General features: G+C 45.6%; 1 long non-coding RNA gene across 2 annotated transcripts; it reads left to right on the forward strand.

Moving 5' to 3' along the window:
* The first annotated feature begins 5,537 nt into the window (after positions 1 to 5,537).
* Positions 5,538 to 9,778, forward strand: LOC127342841 (uncharacterized). Of its 2 annotated transcripts, XR_007876910.1 has the most exons (4): positions 5,538 to 6,250; positions 6,365 to 6,818; positions 7,678 to 7,905; positions 9,453 to 9,778. It is a non-coding gene; the product is annotated as an uncharacterized lncRNA (long non-coding RNA). The 2 variants fall into 2 exon arrangements; XR_011755626.1 differs by having other exon boundaries at positions 5,547 to 6,818; positions 9,453 to 9,742.
* Positions 9,779 to 10,331: the final 553 nt, after the last annotated feature.

Here is a 10,331-nt window from a genome sequence, read left to right on the forward strand (position 1 = left end):
TATTGGTAGAAAAACGGCTTTTAATCGCGGTTCGCAGCTGCCTCCTAGTCCCGGTTGCTTACGAACCGCGGCTAAAGCCCCATCCACGTGGGCGGCAGACGCTCGTCGGGGCGGAGTACCTTTAGTCGTGGTTCGCCAGGCCAACCGGGACTAAAGGTCTCCGCAGGTTTAGGGTTTTAGCCCCCCTAAATCTGTTTCTTTTTAATTTGTTGTGTTTTATTTATTTTATATTTTATTTTATGTTTTATTTAAATTTCAAAGAAGTTTCAGTACACGTATTCTACGCTACTATATACACTTTACACGTTGATGCATATGAATATAGAATTTCAAACAAGTTAGAAATTGCAAACAAGAACAATTCAAAAGGAATATACAATATATATTCAATCTCGGGTGACCATATACAACTTCAAACAAGTTTCCATACACAATTTACGGCATCAGAAGTTCTTCGTCCTCGTAATAGTGTTCTCCTTTAGGATGGAGGACTTTCCTCACAAAAAATCCTGCTAATTTCTCTTGAATTGGTCGGAAGCGAGCTTCTGGACTAAGCTTCTTCCGCAAGGCATTCCTCCGCACGTTGCTATCCGACGGCCTCCGCTCAGGGGTGTGTCTCCCGATGAACTCACAAACATAGTATCCACATAGATTGGTCCCCGGTGGTTGAGTATCCACATTAACTAACCTTCTAAATTCTAGGTCATCTTTGAAATCATCGGTTACTTTATCTTTGAACCATTTCCAAACCCTACAGGGCAAATAAAATTAAATAAACAAGGGAGTTATTAGTTACTTGATATTAGGAAATGAATCAAAGAGGCCGATCGATATAGAATGCAAATGACTGAAAATAATTACTTTCGCAGCATTAATCTCATGTCGACCCAAAGCTTTGAATCCATATTCAGAGAGTCCATGATGAGAACTCTGGAGGTGTGAAATTCAATTACTAGCAGAATCCAGTGGAACCTGCGGACACGTTATATGCACAGTCATGCATAACTCATCGATTAGACATACTATGCATGGAGTAAACAAAAGAGAATGTGCACAAGATAGAAACACTCACCCAAAATGGTAAGGAAATAGAATTTGACTTTTGAGTTGCTGCTCTTTAAGAAACTTCTACAAGTCTCTCTCCACGTCTTGGGGGTATCTTTCTAACACATATCCATTAACGATATGTGGGTCAATGAACCCAACATCATAGATGTTTCTTTTTTTTTGCATTCCGCAAGCTTCATTCTGCATAGCGTACACAACAATATAGTTAGGACAATATATATAATGCAGGCAATGAAGAACGAGATGATCGAGGTAGAAATAAATCACTTACAGAACGTAGCAATTGATGATAGATTTGTCGAGCTCGCGCAGATTGAACAGCTGGAACAATTCACTCATATGAACTTGTACAGAGTACTGTTTGAAGTGATGCTCCTCTCTAACTTCCGCATAAATATATTCTTTGCCGACCTTATTTTTTTATGATATTCTTGTACCAACGTAGCATATTATGCATTTGTGTTGGTAGACTCGCTTCCTGCCTAGACTCGACGAGAAGCCCATTCGGCACATATTTAAATGCCACATCACTTATTGGCGCATCCTCAAGGCCTAAGCATGCACGAAGAGTCATACCGAACTCGGTCGCTCTTTCTTTGGCCTCCTCTACAGTCATTCCCTATGCTCCAGCAGGTGATATGATAGCTGGGTCCATTAGTTTAAAGTCCTTATCCATATCAGCTCTGAAGGAGAATGTCATAGCATCCGGACCGACTTGCACTATGAGCGGGGGAGGGGGGGGGGGGGTCGATTGTTTATTCTGTTTCCAGAGCTGGGCAACTTGTTTCCCGCTTTTTTTACTTTCTTCTTTCTTATCCTCCAAGGCTTTCTTCTCCTTCTCTTCCAAGGCTTTCTTCCCCGCCTCCGCTTTTTCTAATATTTCTTCTTGCCTACGAATTTCACGTCCATAGTCATCTGGCATATTTCGCTCGACTTGGGACGGTGTCGTCAAAAAATCCTTAGCCCACTTCTTTTCCTTCTCAGTAAATATTGGCTTGGGCTTAGGCTCTTTTTTCGCCTTCATATCCGCCTTCCATTTCTCATGCTGAGCAGTCGCGACCACATTGGTTTCCTCGACAATAAGTTCCCAAGGCCTTGGGAGGAGAGGCCTCAGTGATGGCATTGGTACCTTTGTGGTCTTAGGTACATAAGGGTCCGGGTTAATAGTCCAGGAGCGGGTTGCCTTGTTGTCCGCCTGCTTCTGCTTCTTCGCCGGAGGTGGATTGGGGGGCGGCGTACCCGCCGGAGGAGGACCGGGGGGCGGCAGCTGCTTACCCGCCGGAGGTTGTGGATTGGGGGGTGGCGTCGACTGACGTGAAGGAGGTGTAGGTGAACCACCACCGCCGCCACCACCACCACCACCGGATGGGATTCGTAGCATAGAAAACAAAAAAAATTACTACCGCAAGAACGAAAACCAAGCCAAGATGAAATCTAGAAGATGGGAGCAACGAGAAGATCGTGAGACTAACCCTCGAAGATTTCCAAAGTCTACGAGATTAGATCTCGTTGTTGCAGAAGATGATCACTTGCCGCTTTCAAAAGCGCGTAGAAGATCTTGACGGTGCCACAGTCGGGCAGCACCTTCGTACTCGGTCACACGTTCGGTGTTGATGACGACGTCCTTATCCCCGTTCCAGCGGGCAGCGGAAGTAGTAGATCCTCCTTGGAATCCCGACAGCATGACGGCGTGGTGGAGGTGGTGGTGGAGATCTCCGGCAGGGCTTCGCCAAAGCTATGCGGGAGAGGTGGGAGGAGGGAGGCGGCTAGGGTTTGGGAGAGGGGGGCGGCGGCCTGGGTGCCTTGAGGGGTGGGGCCAAGGTGGTGTTGGTGTGGCTGGCACCCTCCCTCTCCCCCTCATTATATAGGTGGAACCCCAAGCGTTTGCCCAAAGTCTTCGAATAAGACCCCAATTCCAAAACTGCCATATGGACGAAACCTACTCAAGGTGGGACTCCCCCCTTTCCTTGGTGGGGTGGCCGGCCCCCTCAGGTGGAGTCCACCTGGGACTCCTCCTCCCTTTGGCTGGCCGGCCAAGATTGGTGGAGTCCACCTTCCATGGTGATTTCTTCCGGACTTTTCTAGAACCTTCTAGAACCTTCCATAAATACACCGAATCATTTTCAAACCTAGAAAATGGCTTCCTATATATGAATCTTATTCTCCAAACCATTCCGGACCTCCTCGTGATGTCCTGGATCCCATCCGAGACTCCGAACAAGCATTCGAACTCCATTCCATATTCCATATCTACTTAAAACGAGATCAAACTTTAAGTGTGTCACCCTACGGTTCGTGAACTATGTAGACATGGTCGAGACTCTTCTCCGACCAATAACCAATAGCGGGATCTGGAGATCCATAATGGCTCCCACATATTCAACGATAACTTAGTGATCGATTGAACCATTTACATACGATACTGATTCCCTTTGTCACTTGATATTTTACTTGTCCGAGGTTTGATCATCGGTATCTCCATACCTTGTTCAACCTCATCTCCGACAAGTACTCTTTACTCGTACTGTGGCATGTCATCTCTTATGAACCATTCATATGCTTGCAAGCTAATCAGACGACATTTCACCGAGAGGGCCCAGAGTATATCTATCCGTTATCGAGATGGACATGTTAAGAATGTTTATTTGGTTGGTTCTTTAGATGGCTTGGAGATTAAAGAGAAGTATAATCTAGTCTGTTTTAAGTACTAGAGTTGTTGGTTCAATTTTTAGTTGCTAAGGAAGTTTGGATGTTTAGCCTTCTACTCCCTCCGTCCTTAAATAAGTGAAAATTTTGTTATAAATTTGTTGTCAAAAGAGTGTACTTCTCATTTTTCAATGCACTTAGTACGGGAATCCACAGAAAATTGTTTCTCTTTTATTGCACGGAAATCAAGCTCACATGGTGGAAAATTAAAGAGAGAATAAATGATGAGTTGCACTTTTTTTTCATGCAATTTTTTTAATCTCTCTTGAAAAACTGAAACGTCCACTCTTTCTCTACTATATAAAAAGGGGACTGCTGAGCGTCCCCCGGGGGATTAAACATCCGATCCCCCGCCTCGCTAGCCGTTAGATGAGGTCAACCATGCGAGTTCGTTCGTTGAATATACCGAGTACAACGCGTATAGACGTGTTTGTCCATCTCTCACCACGTGGGTGGACCCAGCGCATCGTGCTCCAACTCTACTGCAAAATATTAACAGAAGTCCGGCGAGACTGCTGCGCTGCCGCCGCCGCCGCTGCTCGCAGTACCGTCACCGCCATCGCCCGTAGCACCTCCGGCAAGGCCTAGTAGAACTTTTGCTTGCCGCTTGCATCATCGCTATTGTCGCCGGCAGCACCGTCGCCCGCAGCACCTTCGGCCACAGCTCGCCGCACCACCGCCGCCTCTCAAAGCATCAGCAGATTTTGCCGAAGCCAAAGAAGACGCCAGCGTGGCCGTTTGCAGCAACATCGCCGGCCGCTTGCAGCAGCGCCGGCGACCTTGAGTAGCAACGCCCACAGCCTAGAGTAGCAGTGCCGCTGGCCTATGGTAGCAGTGTCGTCGGCCTAGAGTACCAACGGCGATGGCCTAGAGTAGCAATGCATCCGCCCTATGGCAGCAACGTCGGCGGCCTAGAGTAGCAACGCCACCGGCCTATGGGAGCAACGCCGACCGCTCGTGGGAGCAACGCCGCCGGCGGATTGTAGCAGCGGTGTCGCCTTCTCGTAGCAGCGCCGCCGGGCGGTTGTAGCAGCGGCATCGCCTGATTGTAGCAGCGCCGCCGGTGGATTGTAGCAGTGGCGCTAGGCGGTTGTAGCAGCGGCGCCAGAGGTTGTAGCAACGCCGGCGGCGGCTTGTAGCAGCGCCGCCGCCAGCCGCTTCAAGCATCACGGGTATGGCCCTAGCAGGGCCTCGAGATATCCTATCGCAGCCAGCCACCACAGCGCCGCCGGATTCCGCTGCAGGGTCGCCGTCTCTAGGACCCGGTCTCGCGGTCGAGGTGGTCCTCCCTCGACGCAACATCGATGTCCTCTGCAACGTTGTCGCAGTCATCAAGTCTCACATCCCAGTGATTCGGGATTGCGAGGTGAGGAGCAGGCCGTCGTGCGGCGAGAGAGGGAGCAGCTGGCCGACTTCCGGCGACGGAGGAACGGCAGCGTGTGGGAATCAGCGGGGGGGCGCGGAGGAGTCTGGGAGGAATCGGAGTTGCCTCGCCGAAAGTTGGGGAAGAGACAGCGCAGATATTTTTCTCGTTGGGGAAGAAGAAGCTGAGTCAGGGAAGAGATAACGTGGGCCCCACAGGGACACGGTCGGGCGCTGCATCCGGAGGATCAGAACGCTGTTCCCCCGAGGGAACGTCAGCGTTTTCCATATAAAAAGGAGGAACTGGTTCTGTTTCCTCCGGTCAAAGGTTTCGTCCTACATATATTTTTAGACGGTTTTGCCCTCCCACCGATCCATCATTCCTTTTCCAGCCCTTCGTCGCACGCAGTTGGGCCAGGCCTAACGAGGACGTCCACCGTCGCCACTCCTTCCCCAACCATCTCGCGTAGGGTTTCATCGCTGTTGTGGCCGGCACGGACTCCGCAGCCACACGGCCCCAGGAATGCCAGACGCCCCCGTTGGCCACCTTGCCGCTCCCAGGGTCGCCCTCGTCGTCTTCCTCGCCCTCGTCGTCTTCCTCGCCCTCGTCGTCGCCCTCGCCCTCGCCATCCCCATCGTCGTCATCGTCCGACTCCGGCCCCTCGTTCTCGTCGGTTTCCAACTTGTCAAGGTACTTGAGTGTCCGGATCATGCCCAAGACCCTGGATCTGTAGTGCCTGGCCCGCATGACGGGGCACTCGTAGAGTCGTAGAGGTCCAGCGAGATGAGGCGGAGGCGCGCGAGCGAGCGGCGCCAGATCGTCCACATCTTAGATGCGGAGGTCGAGGTCGCGCAGCCGTTGCCCACCTCGACGAGGTGCTCGACCGTGGGATCTCGTTCAAGTTCCTCAGGTCAATTTCCACGGGATCCCGTTCAAGCGGAAGCACTCTCCTGCGCTCCTCTGCCCCAAATCTCTATTATATGGAGGCAGCCGTCAGCACCCATTTCGCCCAATGAGCTTGGAGCCGTGCACAGCTGCCGTCCTCCAGTTCAGGACTTCTGGTGTGGTGTCGACCTCACAGCACTACCGCTCATTTGAGTCTGAATTTCTTTGGTACTGCACTACTACTATCTCTAAGTTCTGCATTTGCTAACTGTATATGATTGTCAAATAGCAGTATTCTTTGATGAGATGCCAATATCTGTGAATTTTTTTGTTCTTCAATAGATGGACCATGTCCGCTCAAAGTCAGAGGTTCATCACGAGCATGACATGTACTGATTCTTCTTCTCTCTTACCACCTATGTTCAGTTGACTGCTTATGTGGAACACACATGCGCAACTCCATTGAAATAACATATGACTTCAGATATCATCTTCCGATTCTGTTCGATTGAAACTGTTACTATCATTCAATGGTTACATTTAGAATTACAAGTGCATTTTCTTGATCTTCTGTCACCTAGATTTACTTATGTTTATAAGATTTCAGATTCATGTTGTGAGGTCAACTTTTGCTATTTTTAGTTGTTCTATACCCTCCAGTTAATGCAAACAAGCAAACTACTCCTTCGGATACTACTAAACTGCTACTATGTCTTGAAATTGAAGAGGATTTTGGGCACGCAAGAGTTAAAACAAATCAGGCAACAAAAGCTAATTCAAGAAGCCATTGACAGTGGTGAGACTATCTACCTTATTTGCTAAGTATTTGTCGACTATCGTAGCATATATACCTACTGAATGTGTTTGCTGCAATTAGTGACGAACAATAGGAGTGGTCTGTTTCTCATTGGAGCAGGTTGCATTTATGCATCTAAACTTTATTTATCAATCCTACCTTCCCCACATGATGATAAATGAGCTCTTCTAGCAAACAATTTGTAGAACTAAGTTGTCAATTTAAAACACAATCTCTGATCAATATGGTAATGTAGCAGCACTTCACAGTCGTGATTGCAGTGTGCAATGACGAGATCACTAGGTATGGTGCTCCAGATTGAAATCATCAGTTTTATTACCGGTCTGCTTAATTACCTATAGTTTTTTTGATCAACCTTGTACATTCTTCATCTGGTATAGAGTAGTTGACATTTTTCTTGGATATTCTGTAGTTGTTTTACTCAAAATTATCATGCATATGCTGCAGACTGAATGACTGAATGTTGGCCCTATGAATGGCCCTGAACTACCCATTTTAAAAACTTCACAATGCTGAACAGACTTTAGGATAACATCATAATAGATTCTCCCAGCCTAAGTTGACCCCAGCCTATTACAAATAGGGGCATATGTTTTTAGATCCAAAACATGGCATTGTTTCTGTTTAGGAAGCACACATCAAACAGTCTATTTACTACAGTAAGTATGTCTAAATGAGTACAGTGACCATGGTATCTGAGTATTTTATCTTGTTATCTGATAAATTGTTGATCAAACGGTATGCATTGCTTATAAATTTTTAGTTTCGTCAAGAAGCTACAGTAGGAATAACTACTGTTTCCAACAAGGGCGCCTCTAACCTCCCAGATTCCTCTCAGCGGCCCGTTGTGGTGCCCGGCGATCTTCTCACCGTCGCGATCGCCACGGCCGCTGCCGCACCAACATCACTACTCCCGGCCATCTCCCCTTGGCTGAGGTCTTCAACGATGCTAAGCCTAGGCAGCAGTCCTGGTTCATCGGCTGGAGGACTGCCTCCACAGACTCGTGGTCCAAAGCCACAGGGTGGCCTCACAGCGCGCGGATGGAAATTCCCAGTTGAAGACAAGGTACATCCTTATCCCCACCCCCTTTGCTTAATAGATCTGGACTGGAGAATTAAATCAAAATTATCTAGACCAAATAGCAGGCATACATATGAAAGGTGTGTCACTGAAGGAGTAATACATGTTTGGTTATGATCGTTGATGAGAGCAGTAGCATCAGCCCTACACATAAATCAAAATTTCTATAATTTCAAAGGCTTGAACGATAAACACCGTGAAAAGTTCCAAAGCATGCACAACGGTGTATTCATATGTCTAAGAAAATTGAAACACATGGTTCAAGTAAAAGCAAGTTGGGACTTTACCAACCGGTATGAGTTTTAAATTAGAAGTAACCTGAACAACCAAGAGAAACTGACCCAGATCTTTTTTATCACTCTGAATGTAATGACCCAAAATTTAGTTAGGAACACTAATAAAAGGAGGACGCAGGTCTTGTGAAGGCAAATGCATCTCTCCGACTTCAATACTATGGTGCATAAAAAAGCACTTGCAAACCATACAAAAATCATCCTGAATATGGAAATTACCATGCCTTGCATTGAAACTCCTTAAGACTTCAAGCACTACATTCCTGGGCAGGTACGGAGTTTCTTCCGAGCTGTACAATTCCATGCCAATAAAATTCCCATCACAATCAATAAGTGGCCCTCCGATCCCAGCCTAGCACAAAACAAAAGTAGTACGTAAACAAAGATGATATTTGCAAACCTTTGCAGACATAAAGAAAGATTGTTATTCGTGAACCTTAATTAATTAGTGGATTAAAAATATGCAAATTAGTGCATGTAGCATACCTTTGTCATTTTAAAAGTGGACATCTTAAGTTCTTTGCAGATTAGACACGTGATAAGGTGGTTTGAGTCAGTATTTTTCAATTTTTCCATGGATCTTCCAAAATGATAGTTAATCACATGGTGTCTCCTTTTATAGACTACTTTCAGTAAAGGGTAATGTTTGGTGGTTGAACAACTGCTTCTCTATTTGTCGGGAACCCTCAGATGATTACAAGTTGCTCTTGGATTCTTATAGATTGTAATTCATAGAGGAACGAATTTAAATATGCTACACGTTGTAGAACACTTATGTGAATGAATTACTTATTTGGTTCTTTAAATTGAGGACAGATCTTGCTGTTTTTACTTCCAGAAAAAAGAAAATTTTAGTTTCTCTGTAAGACAAAGTTTACATTGAAACGAAAAAACATATAGACTGGAGTTGGAAAGACTTATAGCATGCATGTAAATCGAACATCCTTGGGCTTACATTATGTGATGATTACTAAATTTACCGCTTTGGTCTTATGTATTGATTACTAAAGTTTACTTTGGATGTTGACCGGGGCGAAACATTTTGCATTGCAATGACCTGAAAACTTGTCTGCTTCAGCGAGTTGTAAATGGTATTTTTAAATGTTCAAGAACATTACAGATTGCTACATTCTTAATGGTAAAAATACTTTTATGCTAATTTTAGATTCACTTTCATTGACCTTCACTTGCATTGATTTACTATTTCTCAGGTGGATTCACTTTCATTGACCTTCATAGGCTATGCGTGGCACCTCCTCCACTGTCTTCCGTGTCACCGACCTCGCCTCACCGCTCCGTCCTGGGCTCCCTTCACGACCGGGTTATGCATCTGCTTTGTCATGTGTGTAATCGATCAGTAAATGTTCAGAGTGTTGTGTTGCAACACAAACAAATCTTGCAGGACAGCTGGGTTATATAAAAATTCGATCCTGTGATAGGTTCAGAAGGTGTACTATATTTGCTCTAGGATTGGAGTAGCTTAATTCATACTGAAGCTTAAACAAATTTGAAATTTTAGATTTGCTTGTAATGATCTAACGGGTAGATATGGGTGTATTTTGTCATCTATACGAGTTCTTTTCACGTCTATAACCAACCTTGTATTTTTAAGGTTGGCAATCTTTTCACTTGGTTCATATCATATATGAATTAGTAACTGCTAAATCTATACTTTATTATCCATAATCGTGAGTTAATGGATCATTACTACGCTGTGTGTAAGGGGAAGAATATGAGCTAGCAAGGGGAAGTAGCTGTAGCCTTTTTACAACTCACAAGAGCTTGGCCATTGGTTATGGTTCCACACAGAATATGCATGTTTATTAGGCAAGATCAGATTGTGTAGAATGAATCTATTCATGCTTATTTTGATGCATAATGTAATCTCTTGCTTTTATATCTCGCTGACCATGACATGCCGGGGAGAGGGAGCAGCAGGAGAAATGCAACGAGCCCTTCCAACGGAAGTAGTCCCGTTTCTGAGGATAATAAACGAGAAAGCTAATAACGAGACCAGATCCATGGAATATGGTCATATAAAAATGTGACATTTTTTTAATAAAAAAGAATTGTCTTTGAACACACATCTTTTTATGGGCAGAGGTAGTACGATAAATT

Source organism: Lolium perenne, chromosome 3, assembly GCF_019359855.2.
Source record: "Lolium perenne isolate Kyuss_39 chromosome 3, Kyuss_2.0, whole genome shotgun sequence".
Taxonomy (NCBI): Eukaryota; Viridiplantae; Streptophyta; class Magnoliopsida; order Poales; family Poaceae; genus Lolium; species Lolium perenne.